This window comes from Oncorhynchus gorbuscha, linkage group LG24, assembly GCF_021184085.1.
Source record: "Oncorhynchus gorbuscha isolate QuinsamMale2020 ecotype Even-year linkage group LG24, OgorEven_v1.0, whole genome shotgun sequence".
Lineage (NCBI taxonomy): Eukaryota > Metazoa > Chordata > Actinopteri > Salmoniformes > Salmonidae > Oncorhynchus > Oncorhynchus gorbuscha.
In genome coordinates this window covers 29,782,593-29,791,512 of record NC_060196.1, presented here as the reverse complement: position 1 = coordinate 29,791,512, position 8,920 = coordinate 29,782,593, and the positions used below count along the sequence as shown (strand labels likewise).

The following is an 8,920-nucleotide window of genomic DNA, read 5'->3' as shown; positions in this document are numbered from 1 at the left end:
AACCTTGAACATCACCTGTTCATTCTCACCCCCCCCAAAAAGGCAGCGCTTTACATGATTCATTGTTCCAGGGTAATAACAGAGGAGTCATTGATGGAACTACATCGTCACAAGTGAAAGTAGGGAGTTACATAGTAGGAAACGAACGGCTGTTCATTCCAAATGTAGGCTATAAGAGCTGCATAGTCGCTATTTAAATCATTGCACAAATATTGACTTATATCCGAGAAATTATACAAGGTGTTCCTCTGATAGACGTACTATCAGACCCTACATTTTTATATACAAACCTGAATCGTATACGAAGTACATTCTAATAGTTTCTCCACAAATCAAGACAGAAACTAAATAAGATTAACCGTTCAAAACCAAGGTTATTTGAGCCTTGAAGGCAACAAAGCAAGTTTTATATGTTTGATAATAAACGTATTTAAGTTGTATAGCCTACCCAACAATAGTCATAATTCATTCATTGGTCGCGTTTCCCTGCTCAGACGTTGAATGCATCAACCAATGGATGCATGCCACATCATCCACTGTGTCATCAACTGACAGATTACTAAAGCATATGATGAGGTTAGCTGATATGTCAAATACCTATCTAGGCGTAGTAAGATCTGGCAGACATCTGCCATGCCTGGGCAGAGGAACCCACCCATTGTTTTGAATGCAGATATTGGGCATGTCCCTCTGACCAGGGGTTGCTTACGCATGCCAGATCTTACAACGCCTGGATAGGTATTTTACATAATATCTAGCCACATCATATGTTATAGCAATCAGGTGTCCGATGGCACAGTCAATGACATGGCACGCAACCATTGGTTGGAGCATACAGACCAATACCTGGCTGATTGCTCCAGATATGGTGATAGGATGTATATTTAAATGTCTCGAGCGCGCGGAGTGTCTCTTGAGCAACTTTTGCCAGGTGTCTGACTGCTGGACGTTGGTTCGTCGGACCAAAGTTTCTTCATTCAAAAAACGAGAAGGTAACATTGCCACAGATTTAACTTTCTTTACGTTGTTAGATAATTGTTCATGACAGTTTGCCAAATTAACCTCCAAACATTTTACGTTTCCCCCCTCGGCAATCTGCTCTACCAAAAGCTGAGTTTCCCCCTCAATTGACACCACAGCCCGATTCAGATATATTTGACTTTTCTCTCCGTTGTGATGGTAGCCTAGCCTAAAATAATTTCCTGTCTCCATTTTAAATTGTGTTCCATATTTCTGTCTGTAGGTATGCTCCTAATCAGGCTATCACAGGTGAAGTAGTCTTCTTCTGCTGGTTTCCCGTCCGACGCATATTGATGCCTTTCACTGTTTGGAAAATGCAATGCACATTTGTTCACAAAAGGGAAAAAAGGTAATTGCACCACCATCTAACACTACATACTGTATATATACCACCATCTAACCCTACATACTGTATATATACCACCATCTAATCCTACATACTGTATATATACCACCATCTAATCCTACATACTGTATATATACCATCTAACCATCTAACCACCATCTAATCCTACATACTGTATATATACCACCATCTAATACCACCATCCTACATACTGTATATATACCACCATCTAATCCTACATACTGTATATATACCACCATCTAATCCTACATACTGTATATATACCACCATCTAATCCTACATACTGTATATATACCACCATCTAATCCTACATACTGTATATATACCACCATCTAATCCTACATACTGTATATATACCACCATCTAATCCTACATACTGTATATATACCACCATCTAATCCTACATACTGTATATATACCACCATCTAATCCTACATACTGTATATATACCACCATCTAATCCTACATACTGTATATATACCACCATCTAATCCTACATACTGTATATATACCACCATCTAACCCTACATACTGTATATATACCACCATCTAACCCTACATATATATACCACCATCTAACCCTACATACTGTATATATACCACCATCTAATCCTACATACTGTATATATACCACCATCTAATCCTACATACTGTATATATACCACCATCTAATCCTACATACTGTATATATACCACCATCTAACCCTACATACTGTATATATACCACCATCTAATCCTACATACTGTATATATACCACCATCTAACCATCTACCATCCTACATACTGTATATATACCACCATCTAATCCTACATACTGTATATATACCACCATCTAACACTACATACTGTATATATACCACCATCTAACACTACATACTGTATATATATCTAACACCACCATCTAACACTACATACTGTATATATACCACCATCTAACCCTACATACTGTATATACCACCACCATCTAATCTAATCCTACATACTGTATATATACCACCATCTAATCCTACATACTGTATATATAACCACCATCTACCATCTAATCCTACATACTGTATATATACCACCATCTAATCCTACATACTGTATATATACCACCATCTAACCCTACATACTGTATATATACCACCATCTAACCCTACATACTGTAATATATACCACCATCTAACCCTACATACTGTATATATACCACCATCTAACCTATATACTATATATACCACCATCTAATCCTACATACTGTATATATACCACCATCTAACCCTACATACTGTATATACATCACCATCTAATACCACCATCTAACCCTACATACTGTATATATACCACCATCTAACCCTACATACTGTATATATACCACCATCTAACCCTACATATACTGTATACTGTATATATACCACCATCTAACCCTACATACTGTATATACCACCATCTAACCCTACATACTGTATATATACCACCATCTAACCCTACATACTGTATATATACCACCATCTAACCCTACATACTGTATCTATATACATACTGTATATACCATCTAACCCCATACCACCATCTAACCCTACATACTGTATATATACCACCATCTAACCCTACATACTGTATATATACCACCATCTAACCCTATATACTGTATATATACCACCATCTAACCCTACATACTGTATATATACCACCATCTAACCCTACATACTGTATATATACCACATACTGTATATATACCACCATCTAACATACATACTGTATATATACCACCATCTAACCCTACATACTGTATATATACCACCATCTAACACTACATACTGTATATATACCACCATCTAACCCTACATACTGTATATATACCACCATCTAACCCTACATACTGTATATATACCACCATCTAACCCTACATACTGTATATATACCATACCACCATCTAACCCTACATACTGTATATATACCACCATCTAACCCTACATACTGTATATATACCACCATCTAACCCTACATACTGTATATATACCACCATCTAACCCTATATACTGTATACATACCACCATCTAACCCTATATACTGTATATATACCACCATCTAACCCTACATACTGTATATATACCACCATCTAACCCTATATACTGTATATATACCACCATCTAACACTATATACTGTATATATACCACCATCTAACACTACATACTGTATATATACCACCATTTAACACTACATACTGTATATATACCACCATCTAACACTACATACTGTATATATACCACCATCTAACACTACATACTGTATATACTACCATCTAACCCTACATACTGTATATATACTACCATCTAATCCTACATACTGTATATATACCACCATCTAACCCTACATACTGTATATACTACCATCTAACCCTACATACTGTATATATACTACCATCTAATCCTACATACTGTATATATACCACCATCTAAGCCTATATACTGTATATACCAATGTTACTAACGCACAAACTGTTCGGGTCACTCTGTACTGGTCTACTAATCACAGGGACCCTCTCAGGCTCCCTCACACTTAGCCCACCATCCTCTACTTTCCTAACTGCCTCAGCATATGACACTTTCTATCACACCCTGATCTGTTTCACCTGTCTTTGTGATTGTCTCCACACCCTCCAGGTGTTGCTGATTTTCCCCAGTGTATTTATCCCTGCGTTTCCTGTCTCTTTATGCAAGTTCGTCTTGTATGTTTCCAAGTCAACCAGTGGTTTTCCCGTTCTCCTGCTATTTGCATTTCCCTTTTTCTAGTCCTCCCGGTTTGACTCTTGCCTGTTTCTGGATTTTGTACCCGCCTGCCTGACCATTCTGCCTGCCTTGACTACGAGGGTGTCTGCCACTCTGTCCCTCCTAGACTCTGATCTGGTTTTGACCGTTTTGCTTGTCCACGACCAGTCTCTTGCCTACCCCTCCGGAGAGCAATGCAGGACACAGCTCCCGTCCCGAGCGACAAGACGTGTAGCGCCTGAGGCTACCCTTCACACAACAATTTGGTTCTGGGGTTGGAGAAGATCACAGGTGTATCCTAGGGAAGGTTATGTACTGAGCTGAAACGTCTATGTTTTTCATATAGTTTCTCTCGTGAACCTGGACATGGCAGAAATGAACAATCTATAAAATATGCATTTGGCTATTTCCTATCACAGGCTTCATACTCCATTTTCAGTGGGCCAACCCCATCTTTTTGACATTGTTTATTTTTCATTTCAGAAATTCAATGTGTGAATGTCATATATTCAATTGGCACTGTCTCATATTCAATGCTGTAATAATTTGCTTATCTGGTTAAATTAATTCAAAGTAAATCAATTAAAAGTACTGTATTGACATTCACATTATATTCTAGTCTTGAACCTTCATTATGCATGGTTATTGTTGAATGAAACCTTACTTTAAAGCTTAGGCCCACGTAGTGGTTGGGTCATAAGCTGATGACCATCACCTGCTGCCCCGGCTTTAATCTCCCTCTGTCCACACACACACACACACACACACACACACACACACACACACACACACACACACACACACACGTGCCCCCTTTCTCTCTGCAGAGCCACACACACACACACACACACACACACACACACACACACACACACACACACACACACACACACACACACACACACACGTGCCCCCTTTCTCTCTGCAGAGCCGGCAACTCAGTCGTCATGGAAACAGCCAAGATGCCGAGGGAGAGGGAGGATGAGGGCGAGATGGAGCACGAGCTGTAGAAAATGTAGCTGAAGTACATGTATATGTTTTTTTGAAGGCTACTTATGTATCTGGTGGTCCCCTTTTAACCCACCGGGTCTTAAACTGTGGCTGTTCAATGAAACTGCCTCAGTGGCTGTGCCCCCCTCACTCACACAGAAAAACTCAACTTTCCTACATCTGCTTTTCCCCCAAGGCTGCTTCTCTCAAACCCCTTCCACACTTTTGCACTGCTGTCTTATGTATTAGTTTCACCACTTTCCTCTCTCACCTGCTTTCTCTCACTCTCTCTGTTTCTCTTTCTCTCTCTGAAAAAGCCAGATGGACAGAGGCCCTTTTATTCACAAGGGGCCTCATGCACGTGCCTTGGATAGAACACCTTAAAGCGCTTCATTCATGAGACAGCCACCCCCCCTCCTTCCTTCCTTACAAGAGAGGCCCCAAACATCCTCCCTCACTCTAACTCTCTTACACTCTCTCCCTCTCCTTTGACAGTGCAAAAGGCTAGACCAATCACTGATTCGCCATGCTGTTGGCTGGGAGAGGAGGGTGGCCTGTGGTGTGTGTGTGTGTGTGTGTGGGGGGGGTGTATCCCTCCCCACCCCACCAACATTGAATTGCAATCTGGCTATCTAAACTAAAAGTGAAGTTACTAGCTATATATACTCCCTCCCAAAGTGGAGCTCATATTTTACACTGTTGTATTGGAATAACTGTTTAATCTTTTTAACCTATTTGATTGTGCATTTTTAACATTTTCATGAAGAGGTATTCCAAAAACTGCGTGTTTTGTCTTTGTAGACCTATGTGGTGGTTGTAATCAATCCATGGATACACACAGCTCAGTTTCTGTGTGTACTTTACAAAGCTTCCGGTTATATATTTTAAGATGAAGGTTAGCTACCACATAGCAAACTATGGTGAATGTAAAAAAGAACAAAGCTCTCCTGTATTTGTTAAGGATTCGATTTTATAGACGTTCAGGGGCGTCCAGTTGAATCCTGGAACCTTCACTGAAAATTGAAAAGATCTATCAATAGGAGCATGTAGTTCGAAAACATATATATTTCAGACCGTATGAAATAGGCCACGCGTACAAGGTTCAGTTACTAGAACATTCCATTCCTATAACACAAATGCTTGATAATTTCATTTTCATCAACTGCTATCCATCAATATTGCAAAGAAGATCGACAATACGACAGAAGACCATGAGATATAAATGAGTTACCGCTATTTAGCTCAATGTGTATGCCTTTCTCACTATATATGTATCCTCATGTTACAATTCTGCCACTCTGAGCTGACTTGTGACCTATGGCAACGCACAGAAGATGGTCAGTCAGCCATAATGTTGGGGGTAAACTGCCGCTGTAGGCCACTCATTTAGACACTGCCCACGCCATAGGTTCTGACCTGCAGGTGATCCACGCCACCATGGAGAGAGCACATTCCTCCCTACATCAACAAGGTTTTGTAAAGCTTAACATTTCACGAGGAAGGCTACCTACATAATCGAAATGTATTCGATTGAAATAGATGCGTTTTTACTGGTAGAGGGAAGCTATTTAATGATGCCTCAAAGTCGCACTGACGGTCGAGGTGCCTTTGTCCCGGAAATTGGATTATTTACTGCCATTGAGACGTAATTGTTATCGAATGTGGCCAATATTTATTCGGGAGCACTCCAGATGACTTCGGTAAACGTGAAAATAATAAGGCTCAACGAGCGGACCGGTGTGTTCGCGGATATCCAAGGCCGATACGCTGTCATGGGAAAATCAATGAACACACTCAGTTAATTATGAGAAATCAATTAAGAGGAGGGAATTGTCCCTTTCAAAGAGCCGCAGCCATTTATACATTGACAAAGACAGAGGAGAGGAAGCGACTCACTTGGCTCGTCTGTCCGCATGCAGTTCAAAGCTCCTATATCCTTCTCACCCGCGCGTCTACTGTACGTTCTCTCGGCTAAGTGAAGCACAATGGGAGGAACATGGGGAATCCGGTGTCTGTTGTAATGCCACTTGGCAGTTGATTGAAACCGAATTAAACTTGTTCGTGGTATTATTTCATATCAATTGTTTCGTGTTTATTTGTTGGCAATGTGAACGCCATTCTATTCTCTCTATGTCTCACACACACACACACGCACACGATCACATGCACAGTCATTACATTGTGGTAGGACTTACATATTATCACGACAGCTGTGATGTCAGAGAGACCAACGCATATCATCTGAAATGTGCAGTGACCACACGCCACTACCGTGTGTTCTAACACAGGTAGAACACACAGTAGTGGCGTGTGGTCACTGCACATTTCAGAATAATTTCATTTCAAGCAGAAGCTATAGGCGGATAATAAAATGGAAATCCTATCGGTCAAGGGTGTGCCCCACAAGGCCAATTGGATTTCACCCCTAATTAGAAACGGGGTAAATGTTTGCAGGATTAATAACATGGCCAGAAACACATTTGCACTTTTCATTTTACTCGCAAAAAAAAAACAATGCAAAGATTGAAGTCACTAATTCACTAATTCTTCAGGCTGTTTTTGTTTCTATTATTCTGATTATTGTTATTATTATTGTTATTAATACTACATGCCAAACATGTTTAATTTTGAAGGCCCATACATAGCGTAAAGCACTATACCTTCAGGCTTCAATAAAGTAAAGAGTTACCATTATTAGCATCACATTTGAACTCGTCTAAAAGCTACATGGTTGTAGATGAATTAACTGTGGACCTCATTTACATCCTTTGCTTCGATCTCAGTTTTATCCGGTTTCATCCATAGTCAGTGACGAGTTTGCGCCGCTATTCTATAGAAATGTGAAAAAGCTGACGGAAGTACACTTAGTTGGATATCAATTATAGAAATACAAATGAACCTAATGTGAGCGTTTTTTTTAACCAACCCTATTGGAAATTAGCCTGCTTCGTGTATTTCGGCTGCTAAATTCATATTTGATAAACACATTTCAATGTTTCTGCATTTAAAATGTCTCAAGTAGATATGCCAAATTATGTTTAATATTCATATTCATATTGTAGGCTATCGAAGTGTGCATATGCTCACATGCAATTCATCTTAGTAGCCCTATGAATTCATTATTAAAGTTCTCTAGCCAAGTATAAAGGCAATGCGGTTTTATTTAAACAATTATTCATTGTATGAAGTGGGCTCTATTTTATTATCTCCGATTTTTTTTTTATTCCAGTAAATTGAAGATTCATTCCAAATAATATTGAATTGAAATGCAATGCAGTGTAGCTGTAGGCAACAGGCTATTTGTCCTCGTGTATTCGTTCTGATCAATGAATAGACGATTTGAATAAACTTGTCATGCACTTGGAAATGCGGCTTCATTGGTCAAGAGTTTGACTCATGCCTATGAACGAGAACGTCCTTCATGACTCAGTTAGACGGATATAGAAAAGAAAATGAGCATGCTTCTCTTTTTAGAAAAGCAACACACGTAGTTAGTTGCTTCATGTTTTAACATTCATTTTGACACGGTTACATGTGGGAAAAGGTCAAACCTCATTGGATTTAGTTGGAAATTACCGTCAAAGCATTTTCGAATTTTGTTTACATTGCTAATTATTTGCATATGAATATTGCCTCTGAATTATGTGGATTAATATTCTGAAGAGGTATGGTCGTTACTTTTGTCTTCTTCTTCAGTGTTGTAACGGTCGGAATGAAATGACAAACTGTTTCATCATTCTGCTGGAAATATATGATTTTCCAATCCACAACTGTGTCAAATGCATATAAAC

At 39.3% G+C, this 8,920-nt stretch overlaps 1 long non-coding RNA gene across 1 annotated transcript; it reads left to right on the top strand.

Annotated features, from left to right (window-relative positions):
* The first annotated feature begins 867 nt into the window (after positions 1–867).
* Positions 868–4,744, top strand: LOC124012135. Its single transcript, XR_006834670.1, has 3 exons — positions 868–992; positions 1,244–1,369; positions 4,267–4,744. It is a non-coding gene; the product is annotated as an uncharacterized LOC124012135 (long non-coding RNA).
* Positions 4,745–8,920: the final 4,176 nt, after the last annotated feature.